The sequence below is a fragment of the Amblyomma maculatum genome, chromosome 11 (genome assembly GCF_055883805.1).
Source record: "Amblyomma maculatum isolate TAMU_Amacu chromosome 11, ASM5588380v1, whole genome shotgun sequence".
In the NCBI taxonomy this organism is placed as follows: Eukaryota; Metazoa; Arthropoda; class Arachnida; order Ixodida; family Ixodidae; genus Amblyomma; species Amblyomma maculatum.
This window is the reverse complement of record NC_139354.1, coordinates 96,112,754-96,132,422: the sequence shown is the minus strand read 5'-3', so window position 1 is coordinate 96,132,422 and position 19,669 is coordinate 96,112,754. Positions and strand designations below refer to the sequence as shown.

The 19,669-nt window shown below is 44.2% G+C and overlaps 1 pseudogene; it reads left to right on the top strand.

Annotated features, from left to right (window-relative positions):
- Window positions 1-16,543: 16,543 nt before the first annotated feature.
- On the top strand, window positions 16,544-18,300 carry LOC146174443 (uncharacterized; annotated as a pseudogene).
- The last annotated feature ends 1,369 nt before the right edge of the window (window positions 18,301-19,669 follow it).

Below are 19,669 nucleotides of genomic sequence, written 5' to 3'. Positions count from 1 at the left end.
ACCGCCAAGCAACATATTCGAATGAATCAATGTCTGATAAACCTCTAAAGGCCATCCACCAGACGAATTTTAATCTTTAAGGATGAAACAATGATAAGAAAAGGCACATCTACAGTATTGACGACTCGTGGATCTCAACTGTTCCACAAATTCTAGCCAACCGATGAGTGCCGTCTTTCCCAAGAACTAAACTTCAACTGAAACGGAATATGCACCACAAGTAGTTTTGTTTGCCACCATATAGCCAAGGAGCAAATCTGACGCGCCAAGGAGCTCCAATAACGCCAACAACTAGTAGCAACATTTGGTGAAATATGTGAAATACAAGCAGCACAGCTGCCAGGAAGTTGCCTTTATATTCACTGGCAAAATAAAATAAAGCTTCACCAGCCGTACTAGTATGGAGAAAGGAAATGCAGGGATTGTGATAACCCCAGCATTCAAACGGTTTCACACACAGTTACTTCATAATTTAGAATAGATCAAAACATACCTCTTTGAAATATTGAAGATGTAACAGAGCCAATAACAAAACTGGGGAAATACGACATGAACTTATTTTAAAGAAGTCTTTTTAAAGCGCCCGTTCTTTATTCTTTGGATGCATTCGGTCGCGATAAGCACTGCTGTCCGATTAGCATTTCTGACCCTTATCTCACAAAGCGCACTACCGGTATCCTAATCTCTCAGACGAACATCCTCAGTTTGCCGTCATCAACCGTCTGTAATTTCTCCTCAGTATTTGTTTTTAACACCTAACGAACGCCCGCAGAAACATTTCTTAAACTTGTAATTAATAAATTCAATCAAGACCGTTTATGAGCTCTATCAGGGTCTGCCTTTTCTTAACATGAATCGTTGAGGAGGTTATTCAGCATAAATTACGGCCGCGTGGAGATACGCCGTCACGTGTCCATCGGAAACAATTCGAGTTCCTAGAAAACGAAATAAAGTCAGCAAGTCCGGGGTGTAGCGAAATGGCCAAACCTCATGAATAGGGCCTCGTAATAGAATTAATTAAGACATTCCACTGTGATATGAACCCAGACGCTATGCATGTTGAACGGGCACGCTACACCGAAGCCAAAATGACTGGTTAGTCCAACCGCATTACAGGAGGGCCTACAGAAAGCTTTATGGTATGTGTGTCGTAAGTGCGTGTTGGAATATTTCAGTGGCGTAGGGCAAAAAAGAAAAGAGGACTGCAAGAAGAAGGCGTTTCACATTTAGGCCGAAGCGTAAGCGCCCTCCAAGCGTGTTGTATTTCGATATGTGTTCAGTATTTGCGATTTCGGCTTTTCCGGGAAATAAAAAACTTGTGTTCATGCTTTTATCACTGGCGACTTCTGCTTCATGGCTTGAAATTGTAGATAATAGCGCATTACTCAGACAGCTTCTATCTGTCGCTGCAACTTTGCAAATCTTCCCGTCCTTGGTAGGCACATTTGGCTCATTCAAATGCTGCTCCTGATATGACTGCATATGCGAATGCGATGTCGGCTACACCTGCTCGGGGCTGTGAACGCTTGTTTGCAAGCTGCGTCTTTCGCGTGAGGCACTGCACACATCTGTTCTTTTTTAGCGATTGACCCGGTATTCAGCCACATGCGGAATTAATGGGACTGTGGACAAAACAGACGCACCCACTTTCCAGCCTCATTTGTTTCATTTAATGTGTGTTCAATTTAAACTTCGCATAAAAACATTATGCGCTGTTCTTCAGCACGTGCTAGTGACTCAAAGCCAGGGCATCCGGGACAACCTTTTCTTTATTCCGCCACAGGGAGAAGCTTTCATTTTTTTATTATCTCAAAGACCCCCTTTGTACAATTAAATAAGGAGGTGTACAAAAATACAAAACTTTTTGAAGCGCGGCAACCCTTTCACGAAACATCAAGAGACACGTAATGGCAACAATATGGCGGAGAAGCTCGCTCCAGTCAGCTGCTTCTTCCGGAAAGAATGATGTTGGAAAGTTGGCAGTGCGGGCGCGAAGTTGTGAAACTTGAAGAGGGTGAAGAAAAGCGTGTAGCAGGGAGCAGTTGTAGGGTTTCTAATGAAGTGCAGAATAAGAAAACTTGTGATAATCACAGAGACTGTAAAGCGGCGGCTATGGGCAGAATGCTTTAGATCTGATTTTTTTTTTTTCAGAATAAATACTGACATTGCGTGTGTAACATAAATGTATCTTATGACTCTTTTTTGAAAACCCAAACTATCAGGATGTAATTGTTGGGGATTCCAAACTGCAGATGAACATTCAGTTTGGTTGAGCCAATGCTGTGTAAAGGGGCGATGACAGGGTCCTTCCACGTATTGCCGTTTTATACTTCTGTGAATAATATACAAGTCTGTGATCCCACTCGCAAAGTTTTAGTGTCTTGAGCGTGGCGCATGTTGCAAGAAACAATAGAAATCGGAATTGCGAAGCTGCTGCCGCCGAGAGTGACCACCATTTTAAAATGCTCGAGTGAGGTCACAAGATAACAGGCAGCGGAGCTTCGTCTGCAATGCAAGCTGCAGTATCAAAGGATACGTGTCTTTTTCTTTTCTAGACGATTGACAGAGTAGTCGTTCCATATACATAAGTGCTTGATGAAGATTTTACTGCACAAAAAACGATATAAAGTAAGTTTTCTTGGGCATAGGGCACGTTCGCACTCAGTGGGCTGGGCGGTTAGGTTCCTTAGCTTATCGAAGCACTGATCTGTCGCCTTACACCGGTGACGACGCCATCATCACCAACGGTAGCCTATAGCGTAGTGTGAGTTTTTCGGCCCCGCTAAGCCAACGGAACCGATCAACAGACGGTCGCCCAGTCTGTCTGGTCAGATCGGAGGCCGAAGCGAGAACTTGAAACCCGATTAGTTAAAGGCCTGAACATCTGTGCTTATCTGTAGCTTAACCGTTTTAGAAAACACAAAACAAGCAGCTACACTTTGTATGTTCCCCCTTCTTCTCAGCAATGACCTTGGCCAGAAATGTCAGTTGTCGCAGAACTGCCGGCCCGTTCGGCGACGAGTAGGCCTACCGCGAGTACGCGGGATTGGCTATAGAGTTTCGGCAATTACTAAGCGCACATTAACAAGCTTTAGCGATTGCTTGTTGCCATCGAGCGTCTTTCTGACTGTATTGATTCAAAATCTACGACTGATTACATTACAAAGCGCGTGCACATTGAGCGGGAAGCGTCTAGGTCACACTGACTGGCGAGCGCAGCCGGGAGCTGCCGGCTCCGCTTGTGGGTACTCGGCGCAGTCTGGGCACGTGGTACCCACGGCGCTTCTCGTAGAGCTGTTGCAGTTTGCAAGCAAATAAAGGTGCAACTGGTGTGAAAAGAAGTGGATAGTTTTGGTATTGCCAGCTCAGCTTGCTGTTTACGCCGTGCGAACCAGCAGCATATACGCAGTCATATACAAAAGCTATGTAAACAAACACGCTGGGGACGCAGTCGTAATCTGCAAACCGGCGCATTCCAGCGGGAGTTTAGGGCTCACACACTAAATAATAAATGGTAAGTATTTACGTATTTACGGGGCTGAAACGTGGAGGCTAACCAAGAGAGTTCTACTTAATTTGAGGACAACCCAGAGGGCTATGGAACGAGAAAAGGTAGGGGTAACATTAAGAGATAGAAAGCCTGCAGAGTGGATCAGAGAAATAACTCAAGTTACCGACATTCTAGTGGAAATGGACAGGACATGTAGTGCGAAGAGAGGATAACCGATGGTCGCTTAGGGTAACAAGCTGGATTCCAAGGGAAGGAAAGCGTACCAGGGGGTGGCAGAAAGTTAGGTGGGCAGATGAGATTAAGAAGTTCGCAGGGGTCAAGTGGATGCAGCTAGCACAGAACCGGGTTAAGTGGAGAAATATGGGAGAGGCCTTCGCCCTGCAGTAGATATAATCAGGCTGATGGTGATGATGATGATGATTTACGTTGAAACCCTCAAGAGAAATCTGCTGGACAAGGACAACAAAAGCGCAAGGCTAGGCAGGAGTCGGTCGGAGTCGCTCGCACGCGCGCAGCGGCTTGGCTGCGGAGTAGGCGAGACGGAGACGGGGGTGGCCGGGAGGCAATTGTTCGGTGCGGGCACTGAAACGTATTCGAATCGCGTTGGGATGACGCGACTGAAGTGGCGGTGGCGGCGCATGCTTTCGTGCACTGGCAGTGGCCAGACTCAACATAGTTTTGCAAAAATGCTTAACCAGCCTGAAATAATAAAGTTTGACAGGTGCATATAACCGCAAGTCAAGAGGTACTGCTTCGTTCAAAAGTTTTGACTGCTCGTTTAATGCCGAAAGATGTGCTGACGCGTCAACATGTGCTTGAGTTTTCTTCTTAGGTTTTGGACCGAAAGAGCGACTGGCAATAGCTCAGCAGTCAGCAACACCCCTCCCCCCTTTCGAGACGCACATACACGGCTGAAGAAAACGTTGAACATGTGCCTTTATATATTTGGGAGCGCTGGTTGCTAAAACAAGCTATCTCTTATAACGTACGAATAATATGATTTTGATTGTATGCCTAAATTATACAGCATGAGCCCATCAATTTGGGTCTCCACGACAATCTCAAGATAAAATCCCAAAACAAGTCCGAGGTCCACTAAAATCGTTTATTAAGACAAAAGAGAATATGCAAATAAAATCTTCTTGCTTAAGAACAAAAAAAAAGCTTATGGCGTGCATGCAACAGTCCAGCCGACACCACGGATAGCAGACGACATGGGGACAATATATCGTTGTGACGTCAGCGGCCAATGGTTGCGAAACAAGAAAGCTTCTTTGGAAATAATAAACCAATTTCATTTAAAAATTATCTGCTGCACCAAATTAGTTCATAGTTCGAGGAATGATAATTCAACCTGTGCGGAGTAACATGCAAAAATCAGTTTATGCTGAAATTTTGGCTGGCATGACTCAATTATTCAAATTGGCTTACATGGTAAAGGACACTACGGGGGGATACCTTAAGAAAAATAATTTTTTGTTAGCAGATGTAATGATGTTTGTTACATGGGCATTTAAGGATATATTATACGCGTGCGCCGAGGCACAACCTTTCTGGACAATATCTTATGTTCTGGTTTGTTACTTAAATAAGGGCCTCCCTAACCGCGAAGGTCGTCTTGTCCATTCTCGTGTGTGAAGATGCGGCCAATATACAGCTCCCGAAATAAATTTTCAAATACGATTTCTGAATGTCAATTGTTTGTGCGTGAACTTCACCCCTGTTAATGCCACGGGAATATATGTATTTGTTCTGTGGCAAAACCGGTACATTGTGCATTCATACAAATTGGTCTATCCAGCTCCAGAAGGAGCTCAAAACCGACATCATATGCCTGGGTAGCCAAATGACCTTCTTTGAACTTCTCACAAACTGCAAAAAAGAATTCACAGTATAAATCCTTCCTCCCAAAAACAAGTCGAAAGGAAGGGGAGGAATGTTTTTCTTTGTGTTTTTCGTTTCTTCCTCGCTGTTCAAGCTACACTTCGTGAAACATAAAGTTTGCAAGCAACCGCCCTTCTGTGGTGCAATTAAACATGTGACCAAATAGGCAGAGAGTTGTTTTTCACATGCACGCCTTTTTTTCTTTACCATCGATTGGCCCAGTATCCCACGAAACAGGTGTTGCTTTTTCTGAGCTCTGGGACATTTTTGCGCTTGTGGAATCTATATGTTATTTACGGCGACATGCATGTGAAACTCTGCAAAGCACATTATGAAGAAAAAAATAAAAGCTGCTCTGTTATTCCAACAGGTGATCAGCTTTTATAAGTGCCTGCTTACTGCAGTAGCACTCCAAAGCACACCAGCATGCTACGACGACGTCAAAAGAGCCGTGCCTTTATATGGGCTCCTGTTCTTTGGTTCTCATTACGAAACTTCACGTGCGAGGCCCTAGGCACCGATGTGGACCGACAAGCCAAGATGACTACCGTAAGTTCTTCGTCCTGCAAGTGGTTCGTGTTACTACGGAAGAAGTTGTGCTTTCCTAAAAATAACAGCAAGGCACGCATGCTTTACTGGGACCGTGTGTCAGATATGAAAGAATCGCACAACACGCGGTTAGTGAACAACTAAAAGCAGCACGCGCACAGTAAGACAGCAGACGACAGAAATAGTTTCTACAATTGGTTGCAATGCGAGCTTTTCTATATCCATCTTCATTTTGTCATTTACACAGGAAAAATGTCGCATTGTTCGCTTGCGAAAATCGCAACGCGTAAACAATAAGATATATTACCATATTAAACATGAAACGGTCTACCTTTTCACTGTCAGCTGATTTAGGCAATAGTTATCAAATAACCATGGCTGGCACTAAGTTGAATGTGGTGGCAAAACTAATAAAAAATAGCAAGAATTTTCCTAACTGTACGTGAGCTGACGGCTATGATTCTCTTCCCATTTCGCTCAAAACACGTTTAAGTTTCTACCTGTCTACTTCATCCGCCTATGCTTGCCCTGCAATGCCTGTCTTTAGGCTTGGAATCCAGTTTGTTACTATTGACGACAATAGACAACCGATAATACCTGACAGTTTAATGACCTCATTGCTGCGGCGGTGCATGCTGGTACACACGTAGAACTCAAGCCGCCGAGAGTGCCTCGCACTGCATTTCCAACATTTTTACTTCTTGTGTATGGCGGAAACATAATCATTATTCACCTGTTACTTTTCTGGATGTTATATCTACAGTATGAGGGAGTAGTTTTAGGTATTAAGCGATAGCTTAAACAGCTCGTTAGGGCGAAAAGTCGTCGGCGTCGACGTAGAACCTGTAGTCGGCACCGCATGTCAGAAGTACTTCGAAATAATTCCGTACAAAATCCTATTATAGTATTTTCTGCTTCTAGACATTGATTATTGCTGTTTGATAGGCAATGAAGACTTAATGAAATAATTTAAGGTAATTGTTTAAACTCTGAATTGAAGAATAATAACTGCAAAGATATTATTCAACTGTGTCAAAATGCTCAGAGTGAGAAGCAAATGCTTGATGGCTCTAATTAGTAAAATTAAAGATTGTGTGCTCAATGAATTCATTTTTTGCAATTGTACATCAAGGAGTTAATATTTTTATCGACGTAACGTGCTTTACTCAACTGTTTGTAATACCTTAACCGGGACTCTCTGGTAAAAGATCAGCTCAACTTTCATGAGCCATTCTCGGGGTTAGCGGTATCTATGAAACCTGACTCTTTCCGCAATGATCCGCGAACACAAAGAAAAGATGAAACGCAGTGTAATTATTAGTTCAAGTACCAAAGTCTGTTATCTAATATTGGTTGTGTGCGAAATACACGTAAGTACGCTTAAGACACGAACGACTCGGCGCCGCGATTCACAACTGTTGCCAACCACCGTTGTATGCCGATGATGTCTCTTACTAAGCTTACCTAACCGTACACGCATCGCAATTTACGCGTGCTAAAACTGCACCTGAAGCCAATTGTTTTGTATCAACGTGTGTTCATACATGACTGAAATGATATGATAGTCTTGGCGTAATGAGTTGGTAACAACGGAAATAAAGGTTAGGGGGCACTCATGCTTCTACGTTAAAGGTAAGACGATATAGAATTGCATTTTATTATGTATTGTTTTATTTTAATATTTTATAAAGAATAATGTTTTTATTTATTTTATACAAGCAGCTGTGGCGTAGAGATAGACCATCCTCTTCGCTTGCGCGAGAACCGTGGTTCGAATCCCATTGCCGTGCAATTCTCCACGGGAGAAAAAAAAAAAACTCCGCGTGGTGATGGAATTCCATAAACAGGTTTGAAGTACGACCAATCCAGTGAACACCTCCGAAATTACAATACTTCACCAGAATAGGCTTTAGCCTCCCTGGTGTAGTAATTGGGCACAACGTCCTATGAATACTCGAAAAACACCCGGCTCTCAGTACCCAGCGGCTGCGGAGCAATTGACCACGGCGGCGGTCAGACCCGTAACGCAACAGAGCGTGCTAAGAATCTCTAGCTCCGGACAAGTTGCCATTGGAAACTGACCCTGGCAACGTTTAACGTTAGCCGCTAGCCAGTGAGACTAGTTTAGTAGTACTGATAGAAGAATTAAAAGGTATTTAATTGGATGTGATAGGACTTAGTAAGGTTCGATTTGGTTTGTGGGGTTTAACGTCCCAAAGCGACTCATGCTATGAGAGACGCCGTAGTGGAGGACTCCGGAAATTTCGACCACCTGGGGTTCTTTAACGTGCACTGACATCGCACAACACACGGGCGCTTTGCTTTTTGTCTCCATCGAAAGGCGGCCGCCGAGGCCGACTAAGGATAGGAGGCCAAATCAGGCATATACTATACTGAAGGGCGGACATTTACTGTGTTATCGAGGTTTACTGGAGAGATGAGAACTAGGAATAGCGTTCCATGTCGATGAGGATATAGTTGTTATTATAGAGGAATTCTATAGCATTATTGAGAGGGTGGCAGTCTGTAACTACGCTTAATAAGCGATATGCACTGAAGGATGTAAAAGTCTAAGCGCCTACATGCAGTCATCACGACGAGGCAGTCCAAAGCTTCTACGAAGATGTAGAATTGCTAATGAGGAAAATAAAGGCGCAGGATACTTTACTAATGGGTGGCCTTAATGCCAAGCTGGGGGAAAAGCAGGCTGGAGGCAAGTAACTTGATGACTACGGCATTATATGGTTCAAGGAATAACAGGTGAGAGTCGCTAATTGAGTTTTCACAGCGCAATAACCTCGGAATCGTGAATTCTTTTTCAGGAAACGGAAGAACATAAAATGGACATAGAAAAGCCCTGAAGAGGAGACTAAAAATTAAATTGTCTTCACACTGTGTTCTAACCCCGGCATTATGCAGGATGTAAAAGTAATCAGAAAGTTGCGATGCAGTGCTCAAAGGTTGGTAAGGTATCAAATTAGTCTAGATCTGAAGAGGGAACGGAACAGATTAATTAGTAAGAAAACAGTCCATCTACAAATCAGCAGTGACGGGGAGGGCTGAATGATTCAGGATCTCTCCGAGGAGTAAATATTGTGCTTTAACCGAGCATGACGACCTTAGCATAGTAGCAATGAACAATAATTTCAGAGATATTGCTGAGGTTCTGGTAGAAGTAAACGGTTGGATAGTTAGAGAAGGTACCGGTAAACTATATAAGGAGAACAAAGATTTATTAAGAAAGGCCAAATTCTGAAAGTTTTCAACCCAAAAGAAAGAATAAAGCCGGTACAGATATCAAAGCTAATCAATAACGTCAAGTGGTCGACATAAAGTAGTACAACTTGGGGAAATTTGAGCATGCTGTCAAGAACGGGCGAAGCCTTAAAGCGATGAAGAAGAAATTGGGCACAGGCAAATTCAGATGTATGCGCTAAAGGACAAGGAGGGAAACGTCATCACGAATATGCACAGGATAATCAAAGTAGCCGAGGAGTTCAATACTGATCGATATAAAAGCAGAAGCAGTCAGGAGAATATTAAGACAGGCAGTAGTTCCGCCAGTGACGAAGAACCCTGTTAAGAAAGCTTTAGATAATATGAAAAGCTGCTAAGCAGCTGCTGAGGATCAGGTAACTACAAATTTTGTGAAGGACGGGGGAGGGGGGGGGGGATATCGGACTAGAAAAACTGGCCACCTTGTATACGTAACGCTTGGAGTCATCAACGCTACCGGAATAATGAAAAAACACTAGTAATATTTAAATTCATAAGGACTTAAAAAAGTACAGACCAATCAGCTTACTATCTTGTTACATATAAGGTGTTTACTAAGATAATCGCTAACAGCAATCTTAGACCTCAATCAAGCAAAGTATCAGGCAGGTTTTGGGGAAGCACAGTTCACTATCGATAATATCCATACCACCAACCCAGTGACAGCAAAATGCTCGCAGTATAACCAGCCCTTATACACAGCATTCATTTATTACGAAAAAACATTTTCTCAGTAGAAACCTCGGGAATTATATAGGCATTGCGAAATCGTGGTGTAGACAGGCCGTATGTGAAAGTACTGAATGATATCAATAGCGGCTACATATCAAATATTGTTGTGCGTAAGGAAATATTGAAAATCAAATAAAGAAAGGCGTTAGGCAAGGAAACACGATCTCTCCAGAACTATTCACAGGTTGCTTAGAGGAAATATTCTAAGACTTCGAATGGGAGCAGTGATTCGTTGATAGCAACGCCTTGGTAAGTAACTCAGGGAATGAACTGCAAGGAATGATAAAAGACCTAGACAAGAAAGGCAGAAAGATGGGCTTGAAATTCAGTATGCAGAACGCTGAGGTATTGTTCAACAGTTTCGGGAAGGGACAGCCTTTCACAATATATAGTGAACGACGGCGAATATGTCTACTTGGAATGGATAGTAACCGCAAATTCATACCATAGAAGGGAAATAGCTACTGGAATAAGAATGTTATGGGGAACGCATTCACATATTAGGACTAGCAGCTTTTCGGAATCGCTCAAGAGGAAAATATACACCTGTTGCATATTACTTGTGCTCACTTATGGGCTGAAATGCGGAGGCTAACGAAAATGGTTCTACCTAAGTTTAGAACAACGTAGAAGGCTAGCTATGGAACAAATAATGGTAGGTGTAACATTAAGAGATAAGAAGCGCGCAAAGTGGGTCCGAGAAAATACCTCAAGTAACTGACATTCTAGTGGAAATAAATACAAAAAATAAACATGGGCAAGACATGTAATGCGCAAAGAGGACAACCAATATGCGCTTAGCGTAACAATTTTGACTCCAAGGGAAGGAAAGCGTAGCAGGGGTGGCATAAAGTTAGGCGGACGGATGAGGTTAAGTTTGCATTGGTCAAGAGGATGCAGCTAGCACATCATCGTGCTAATTGGAGGAATATGGGAGAGGCCTTCGCCCTGCGGTGGTTACAGACCAGATGATGATGATTTATTTCATGCCTTTTACTTTTTTATACACCCTTATTTAGCATCACCAAACATTTTCTTTCCAATATGAGTAGTTTGACACAGTTAAACGATTTTTCATTTTATTCAATTATGTTATATTTTTTCTCAATTACACAATAATTTTCCTAATTATCATCAAGCATTCATTTCTCAATCTAAGCGTTTAGACACCTTTGAATACCTATTTTGCGTTTTTTTTCTTTTTCATTTCTACAATTAGTTTTATTTTTGATCAATTACAGAGTTAATTTGTATAACTAGCATCATCAAGCACTGCGTTTTTTATTCTGCGGATTCTGACAGTTTACGCCTCCCTTTTTTAATATTAATAATCTTTCATTTCGTTAATTCATCAGCCAGCCAATTTATTATAATCATTAGTTCAGATCATCATCGGCTATCACACCAAAAAATAATTAATCACAAGAAATCGCCAGTTGCCATGATATGATTTTCTACCTATTCCTCCATTAATTCCGATCCCCGTTGCCGAATACGCCGATGGCTTTTCGACAGGGCAAGCTGTATAAGCTATCACTTATACAGGTAAAGTATCTTTAGAACTTTTGTCTTGTGTAACCGTCAGTGTAATTTTGCACACTATTAAAAAGGAATTTTTCTTCATGGTGAAATATGAGGAATATGTGGGTACGGTTGTGTGGCCCGGAGATTCTGTAAGTTAGTTGAATATGCGCGGGCTGACCTGCCGACTAGAGCTAACATGGTGGAGGTGCACCTTACGAAAAACCGGCGCATGCGCACATTGATCGGTGGAGTCGGTCTATTGATTATCCATCCTTCGCTACACATGTCCTGTCCGTGTTCATTACACGTCTACCTCACCGATCATGATTAACATTAATGTCTTGAGCTGCTAACAAAGCAATGCCAATAATGAATCGAAAAATGCGAACAATATTTTTATTTATTTATATTCCCGGCTATCACCATTTCAAATTTAATAGAACCCCCTATAAACACATAGCGCTTTGCACTGCAGGGAATAGGTGTCGCAATGCCTGCTGTGATGTAGGCATTGCGCAATCAGGGGATAGACGAGCCGTACGTGAAAGTGCTGGAAGATATATATAGTGGCTGCACAGCAACCATAGTTCTGCATAAAGAAAGTAACAAAATTCTCATAAAGAAAGGTGTTAGGCACGGAGACACAATCTCCCCAGTACTATTCACAGCTTGCTTAGAGGAAGTACTCAGACTTGGAATGGGAGCAGTTAGGGATAAGGGTAGATGGAGAATACCTCAGTAATCTGCGATTTACTGATGACATTGCCTTGCTAAGCCACTCGGGGGACTGACTGCAAAAAATGATTGATGACCTAGACAGAAAAAGTAGAAAGGTAGGCTTCAAAATCTGTATGCAGAACCCTAAGGTAATGTACAACAGCCTCGGGAAGAAACAGCAGTTTACAATAGGTTACGAAGTACTGGAAGTAGTAGGCGAATATGTCTACATAGGACAGGTAGTAACCGCAGATCCGGACCATAAAAAGGAAATAAGAAGAATAAGATTGGGATGGAGCGCATTTGGCAAGCACTCACAGATTATGACTAGCAGCTTACTGGTATAGCTAAAGAGGAAAGTATATAACAGTTGCATCTTACCTGTACTCACCTATGGGGCTGAAACGTGGAGGCTAACCAAGAGAATCCAACTTAAGTTGAGGACAAACCAGAGGGCTACGGAACGAAAAATGGTAGGGGTAACATTAAGAGATAGTAATCGTGCAGAGTGGGTCAGAGAAATAACTGAAGTTACCGACATTCTAGTGGAAATTAAGAAGAAATGGGCATGGGAAGGACATGTAGTGCGAAGAGAGGATAACAGATGGTCGCTTGGGGTAACGAAGTGGATTCCAAGGGAAGAAAAGCGTTGCAGGGGGCGGCAGAAAGTTAGGTGGGCGGATGAGGTTAAGACGTTCGCAGTGTCAAGTGGATCCAGCTAGCACAGAACCGGGTTAATTGGAGAAATAGGGGAGAAGCCTTCGCCCTGCAGTGGGTAAGTCAGGCTGATGATGATGATGATGAACAGGTTTAACATTTCTTACCTACTTTTTATTGGAGGTTTATTTTCTTTACGTAGGGGAACCTTTGGTCGGGAGCCAGTGTACCTAAGTGCGCATGTTTGCATTTTTGTATATGTATGCGAAAGAGAAGGGGGAGGGGGGGGGGGCACGTTTCAGGCGGAGCCCAGTATTTTCACGTATGCCTCTTCTAAATCGTGGTTCCACGATGCCTGCACCTTTGGTACGGTTTCCATCGCGGTAAATATTTTTGTAATCTACCAATTTCCTAGGCATGTGCACGGGTCGGGTATATGCTCGCATATCTTCGCAGTGATGTGATTTATAGCGAGTCGGCATTAGGAAATTTTTTCTAGGCATTTTGTTGTTAAAAAGTTGTGGTTGTTTTGATTTCAAATACCCTGGAGTCATTGGTATGTAATGTTCTTATTCCTTCAGAACTTTGTTTTATCAAATAAAGTAATATTGGTGTTACTTCGATACTCCTGTAGGCTTTAGGTCCTGGGCTATTTCATAAACAGGTTGTCCAGTTTTTCGAAGCGATGTGTATGCATGCACAATAAAACATTTTCTAACGTCAACCAAAAAAGCACTTGATTGCCTTTTTAGTCACCGTGTTTTTTTCTCTCCCACTTGCATAGAAATTCGAGGGCAAGGCCATTCGAGCACATGCGAAAACATTCGCAGGGCGATCAAAATTTCCTACAGTGTATTGTACAACGCTGTTTTTATGAGTGGCTGCTTCCCCTGCTTAATGTAGAAGCTTGGGTTGTTGCTATCGCTTTTGCGAAATAAACATTGCGATGTTTTCGCAGCTGTAACTCCTCGACAGGCGCAGCGATTGCGTCTGCTATTAGGCTAAGAGTAAGCGTACATCATGTCAATCTAAAACCGCTGGGCTGTTCCATCGCATAAAAACATTCCCGTAGTACAGTAAATCATGTCTTTTTCGCTCCAATTTCCACCGTTCCTATGCCCTGAAATTCTAAATAAAGGTTTTTAATTCTATTCTATATGTTTTGCATCTATCATCCGACACATTTTATGAGCATAGAGTTTGGGGCTATTGCAATATAATAAAGACCGTTATGCATACATATAATGTCGCGCTTTAACAAAACCGTACGACGCACCTGCCGGATATAGAGATATGCTTTACTCGCAAATAAAGACTGCTGTTTAAAATTCTCATCTCACCATCATGTCCTTAAGCACCTCCTAGCGTTTGTAACTCCTGCTACCTCATAGCAACCGCAATATCATTACCCTGGAGAATTACCACGACTCACCAACTAATCCCACCCGTGTCATGTCTCGTAGCCTCCCAACTACGACCCATTGGAGGAATGCGCTTATTTCTCGCTCCAAACACTAACACCACAATTTCTGATATAATAGGGCCATTAACACTGTCGCTTTGACACAATTTTTTTTCTCTCCTTAGCCGCATGCGAAAGAACTTGCGTGTCTTGACCGTTATATTACAGAACTTGGTTTAATCTAACTGTTCTTTTTTCTTTATCCTTTGCAATGCCTGTTTTACCACAGAAATATATTTTTGCGCATCCGTTGCATGTTTTCTTAATAAACGATCAATGACCATTGATAACTTGTCGTCTGTCGCTATTTTAGGCGCCATTTTTCCGCTCGGTTCATCGCACGTACAGTGCTTCGACTCAGGTGAAGACTTGCTCAGAGCGTCACATGGACATCTCGTAGCGTTTTTATGATGTATTCTACGATGGAGTCATATTCTGTCGGACCTACGGCGAGGTCAAGACCAGTACCGACAGTGCCGAGTTCAGGAAATAAGTTTATTTGCGCCGCTCATGCAGCGCTAGTGGTGGACGTCATCTTAAACGCAGTGCGAGGAACGCTACGGACTCCTGTGTAGAGCGAGAGTCAGGTGCGCAGTAGCTATCGAGCGTAAATGGTGCTTCACAATGAACACCCACGACGATATGACAACAAACGTTGCACGGTGCGCAATACACGGTCTGCGTGAACAGGGGTGCTCATCAAATATCGCTCGCAAGACGGAGTAGGTACAGACTGTCTGAAAAAAGTTTTGAGCAGAGATAAGAAAGGGGAATGTGTAGGTGGAGTTCCTTGTCCCGGACATCAGCGTCGGCTGCTGCTATCCGTGCGCGCGTCGGGAGGGTCCGTTGGGCCACTAGTCCAGAGCTGGGTAAGGTGGCCTCCCGCCCCTCAATTGTTGGCACTGCATTTGGCTCATCAGGTGACTTGTGGGGGTAGGTCCACATCATGTGGTGCAGTCCTGCCTTCTGCCCGCAATATTTACACTTGGAGTCGCAGAAACCGGGTTGTATTGTGTTTAAACGGGCTGGTCTGTTATATGTGCCTGTCTGTAGGCCTCGCCATCTAACTTTCTCCGCTTTGGAGAGCCCCTTGACTGGGGTTGGATATTATTTCTGTGAGAAAGTCGGCAGTGTTGTAAACTCTCCGCGTATGTCGCCAGAGGGCCGGGACAGGGGGTGTGGAGGACGGAGGGGTCGATTCCCGTGGGGAGGAATGTTCAGGCGGCGGCATGGGCGCACTCGTTCTCTTCCACGCCTTGATGTTCCGGTGTCGAGACGAGGCATTTGTCTGGTTCAGGGTGTCCATTATTTTTTTATTATTCTGGCAGCCTGAGGACATATCCGTCCTTTTATGTAGTTGCGGTAGACAGTCATATATTATGTGGTTATATAGGCGCAGGTACTATGCCTGGCGCGCTAAAGCAATGGCCACCTGCTCCGCTGAAAACATCAACCAGTTGGTGGTGAATCACAACCGCTACCGTGTACCCCGCTTCTCACTTAGCTGCGGCTACGTAGTAGGATTCAGTATCTGTCCCATACTTTTCCTGGAGGTATTTGGCCCACGCCTTCCGGTGCTCTTCGTGAAACAGAGGATTATAGTGTACTAGAATAGGGGTAGTGGGACGAGGGCAGGCGCCGTCAGGCAGCGCGCGTGAAGCAAAAATCCCAGAAGACTCTAGCTGCCGCACGGCGGCGCTGCTGCTTTCACCTGGCGGTTTTGCCGCGGCGTCGCGACTGCTTGCCGGCTTGACAGTCTCCACGTGTTTGTGTTGATGGTGTGTTCACGCTTCGCTGTGCTCCGTGCTGTGTTTTTCTTCACAATGAAGCCTCGACGAAGGAACTACTGCTTCGCGCCTGGTTGCAGGACGGGATATAGTGGCACTAAAAATTCGCCAAAACTTTCTTTGTTTGGAGTGCCGGTGACGAAGACAAGCTCCGGATTTGGGAGCGCGACCTTCATCGCGCTGAAAAGGCCTTAGAGGTGATTGAAGCTGTTTGTAAGCTGTATTTCAAGGATAAGTGCATTTTGAGAGACCATGTGCATGTGATTGATGGAAAAGAGGTGCGCTTTCCGCGTGGGAAGCCATCGATTTCGTCTGACGACGTGCCCAGTATTTTACAGAATCTTCCAAAGTATCTTTCGAAGGCGCCCACTCGTAACCGCCACAGAAAAGACGATGTGAAGAAGCAGTTAACATAATGGCGCAAAAACATTCTGTGATGAAGCAATGTACGGCGGCAGCACAACGCCGCAACCCAACGAACCGGACGAATGTGCGGAGCCGATCCTTCCATTTGACATTGAAAATGTGTCCAAGCCGACTGATCAGTGGGCTATGCAAAAATTCCCAAATTGTGATGGTGCCGCATACGTCCAGGCATCATACGATAGCGAAGCACACTCTGTCGCCGTCGAAAAGACTGTTTTTGCGAACTGTGGTAGCGACCCAGGTGGGGTAATTTGTAGAACGTACTGCCGAAGGACTCTTATCTCGGAAAAAGTTTGCTGCACTGTGGATGAAGCGAAACGTGTGCTGGATGATGCCGAGTCCATGTGCATTTGCAAAGGAGTGGGCAGACAAGCAGATTTCGTTGCTGTGTGCTTGACGAAAGGACTAGAGAAACAAATGGTGCATGCCGACGGACTTGTCCTCTGTACGAAATGCAGAGGAGGTGTGACAAGAAAAGGTGAGAATTGTAATTTTCTTTCAAATAAGAATTTCTCCAAGTTTAACGATGAAGTGCACTACTGCTTCATATTTCCCTTATTGCGCTGCTACATTTAATGACTGTGCTATTTATGAATTGATTTAGCACTGGAAAGATTACCTCCTGTGCACAAATCTTCTTCATTAAGGTCTTGCTCTTTACAGGAACAGCCTGCATATCTTGCAAGTATCTAAGGAAGGCTTTGCTGACAAGGCTGAGTGAGATGAAGCGGAGAAGACTACGCAGTACACCTGCAGCCAAAGTGCGACTTCTTAGTCAAAGAAATCATAGGGTTATTGCAAAATTATTCACCCTGACTGCCCAGCTTGAAGAAATCAGGATGAAGAGTGGAAGCATTCAGAAAGAAGCATTAGAGAAGAGCATTTCATGTTTGTCGCTCAAGCAATAGCGAAGTGTACGGCAGTACTTTACAGCAGCAAAAGGGCCAGCAAGAAAGGTATGCACTACAGTCAAGAGTGGATACTCGAGTGCATACTCATGAAAATAAAAAGCCCTCGACTGTACCACCATATCAGGAAGCATGATATCGTGGTTTTGCCGAGCAAAACCACACTTAAGAAGTACATGAGGTCTTACAAATCGTCATACGGCTTCAACCCTAAAGTAGTAGATATTTGAAAGAAGAAGTCCTCTAGCATGTCCGTCTTTCAGAGGCACGGTGGGTTGCTTGTGGACGAGATAAAGCTGTCCGAAAACTTCAGCGTCACATCATCCGGACAAATTCAAGGTTTTCTGGACCTCGGCACGTTTACAAGACCCGAAGATAAACACATGCAGTGTGACCATGGTATGGTACCATTTACTGGAAAGTGGAAACAAATAATCGGAGTTTTTGCTACCAAAGGTAATGAAAGGTGACATTCTTTTCAAAATAATGATTGAGGCGGTCATCGTTGCTCAAAAAGCGGACTTGTTTCTGGATTACATTATATGTGATGGAGCGGCTTGGAACCGCAAGATGGGGAGATGGGCCGGGGTGTGTGCATCAGCAAAAAATATTGTCTGCAAGATGAAGCACCCTGTGGACAATGAGAGAAACTCACATTTTGTCTCAGATTTTCCCCACCTTATTAAGTGCCTGCGGAATTCTCTGATAAAGACTGGCTTCACTACACCAGAGGGAAAGGTATGTCTGCTTTTAGTGAAACGGCAGCGAGCAAACAAAGTGGCAGCGAGCAAAACATTTGAAGTTGAGCCGGGGCACGTAAACTGCGCTTTGAGCACTTTTTCCCCTCTGTGCTGTATATTTCATTGAAATAAATGCTTTTCTGTGTGTGGTAAAGGATCCTTCTTTTCGCGATGTCTCTACATAGTCCTATTCGCAAGTGCAGTTTCGCTAGCGAAGAACTTTGGAGCAAAACAAAAAGGATGATGGCATGATTTCTTTTAAGAGGTCGTAAAAATAGCGCAGAGTCCGCTTCATAAATTACATTTGGTGAGCCTGCCAGAACGCGCTTGCGCACGAAGTCAGACGACGACAAAGGTGAAAGGCACAGCAGCGCCACCTAGGTGTATCTGGGAGTATTGCTTCAAAGTGGCTCCGGTCCTCGGTCCTCGGCCCACTACCCCTATTCTAGTACATTATACAGAGGATGCATATTGCGAAAAAGGGAATTGGCTATGAACGACTTTGACCACCCGGGTGGTATAGCCTGTTTTTGTACGAGACCTTGCGGGCTGGTCAGGTTAAGGCCCATAAGAACGGCCTGGCCCGTGCGGGTTGCTGATAGCCGATTAATCTGGGCGTCTCGTTGGGCGACAAGGAGTTCTTCAGCTGTATTGTGCGCCCCTATAATTGCACAAGGAGCTCTGTGGAAGTGCTTTAGGGCAGGACAAGTGCCTTTTTAATTCAGCGTAAAGCGCACGCCCTACCTGACAGAAGGCATTACGAGAGACACGTGCAGTTGGTTGCCAGGAGATTTGCGGCACGAGCATCGACGCTCTGCCGGTGCGGCGGTGGCTGCTCCTAGCAATATGGGGCTAAAAATTGTAGACCCCCGCAGTTTTCGGCCGAAGATTGCCTGCGTACCTGTTGTAGGCCGTTATTGCACCTGCCACCGCTGCGGTGGTGGAATACCACTCTTGCAACCTGAGCCTTTCTCTCCCTCTTCTATTTCTTTCGTCTCTGTTTTCTCCTCTCTCCACGCGAGGCAGCGGAGGTGGCTCAGCTACCGAGCCAGCAGCTGGCCTTGTGCACTTTCTTTTCCTACTTCCTATAGTCGCAACAACAACAGACGGGATGTAAACTACAGTTTTCTGCCAAAAACTGGATAAGGCTTTTGATTTTAGTGTTGCCCATTACCCACTAACTATCTGCATTATACCCGATGGAGACCGGCTGTTGTTTGACAAAACAGGATGGCTTGTTGAGCGAAACAAGGAAAAGTGATAGAAATTTCGCATTATAAGACGCGTATGCGAGCACAAGTGAATGTCTGTTATCGTGCGCCGTGTGTTCTCAGTCATTACACACACCACAGTAATAGCTAACTGTGAGTTAATGGGTGAAATGTGGGTGCGGTTGTGTTTGGGTGTAAGTGCATTATTTCACGATGTCGTCTAAACCCAAACTTTTGCAAAGCTTGACGAGGCCTGCATGGTGCGCCTTTAACTACGAAGTAAGG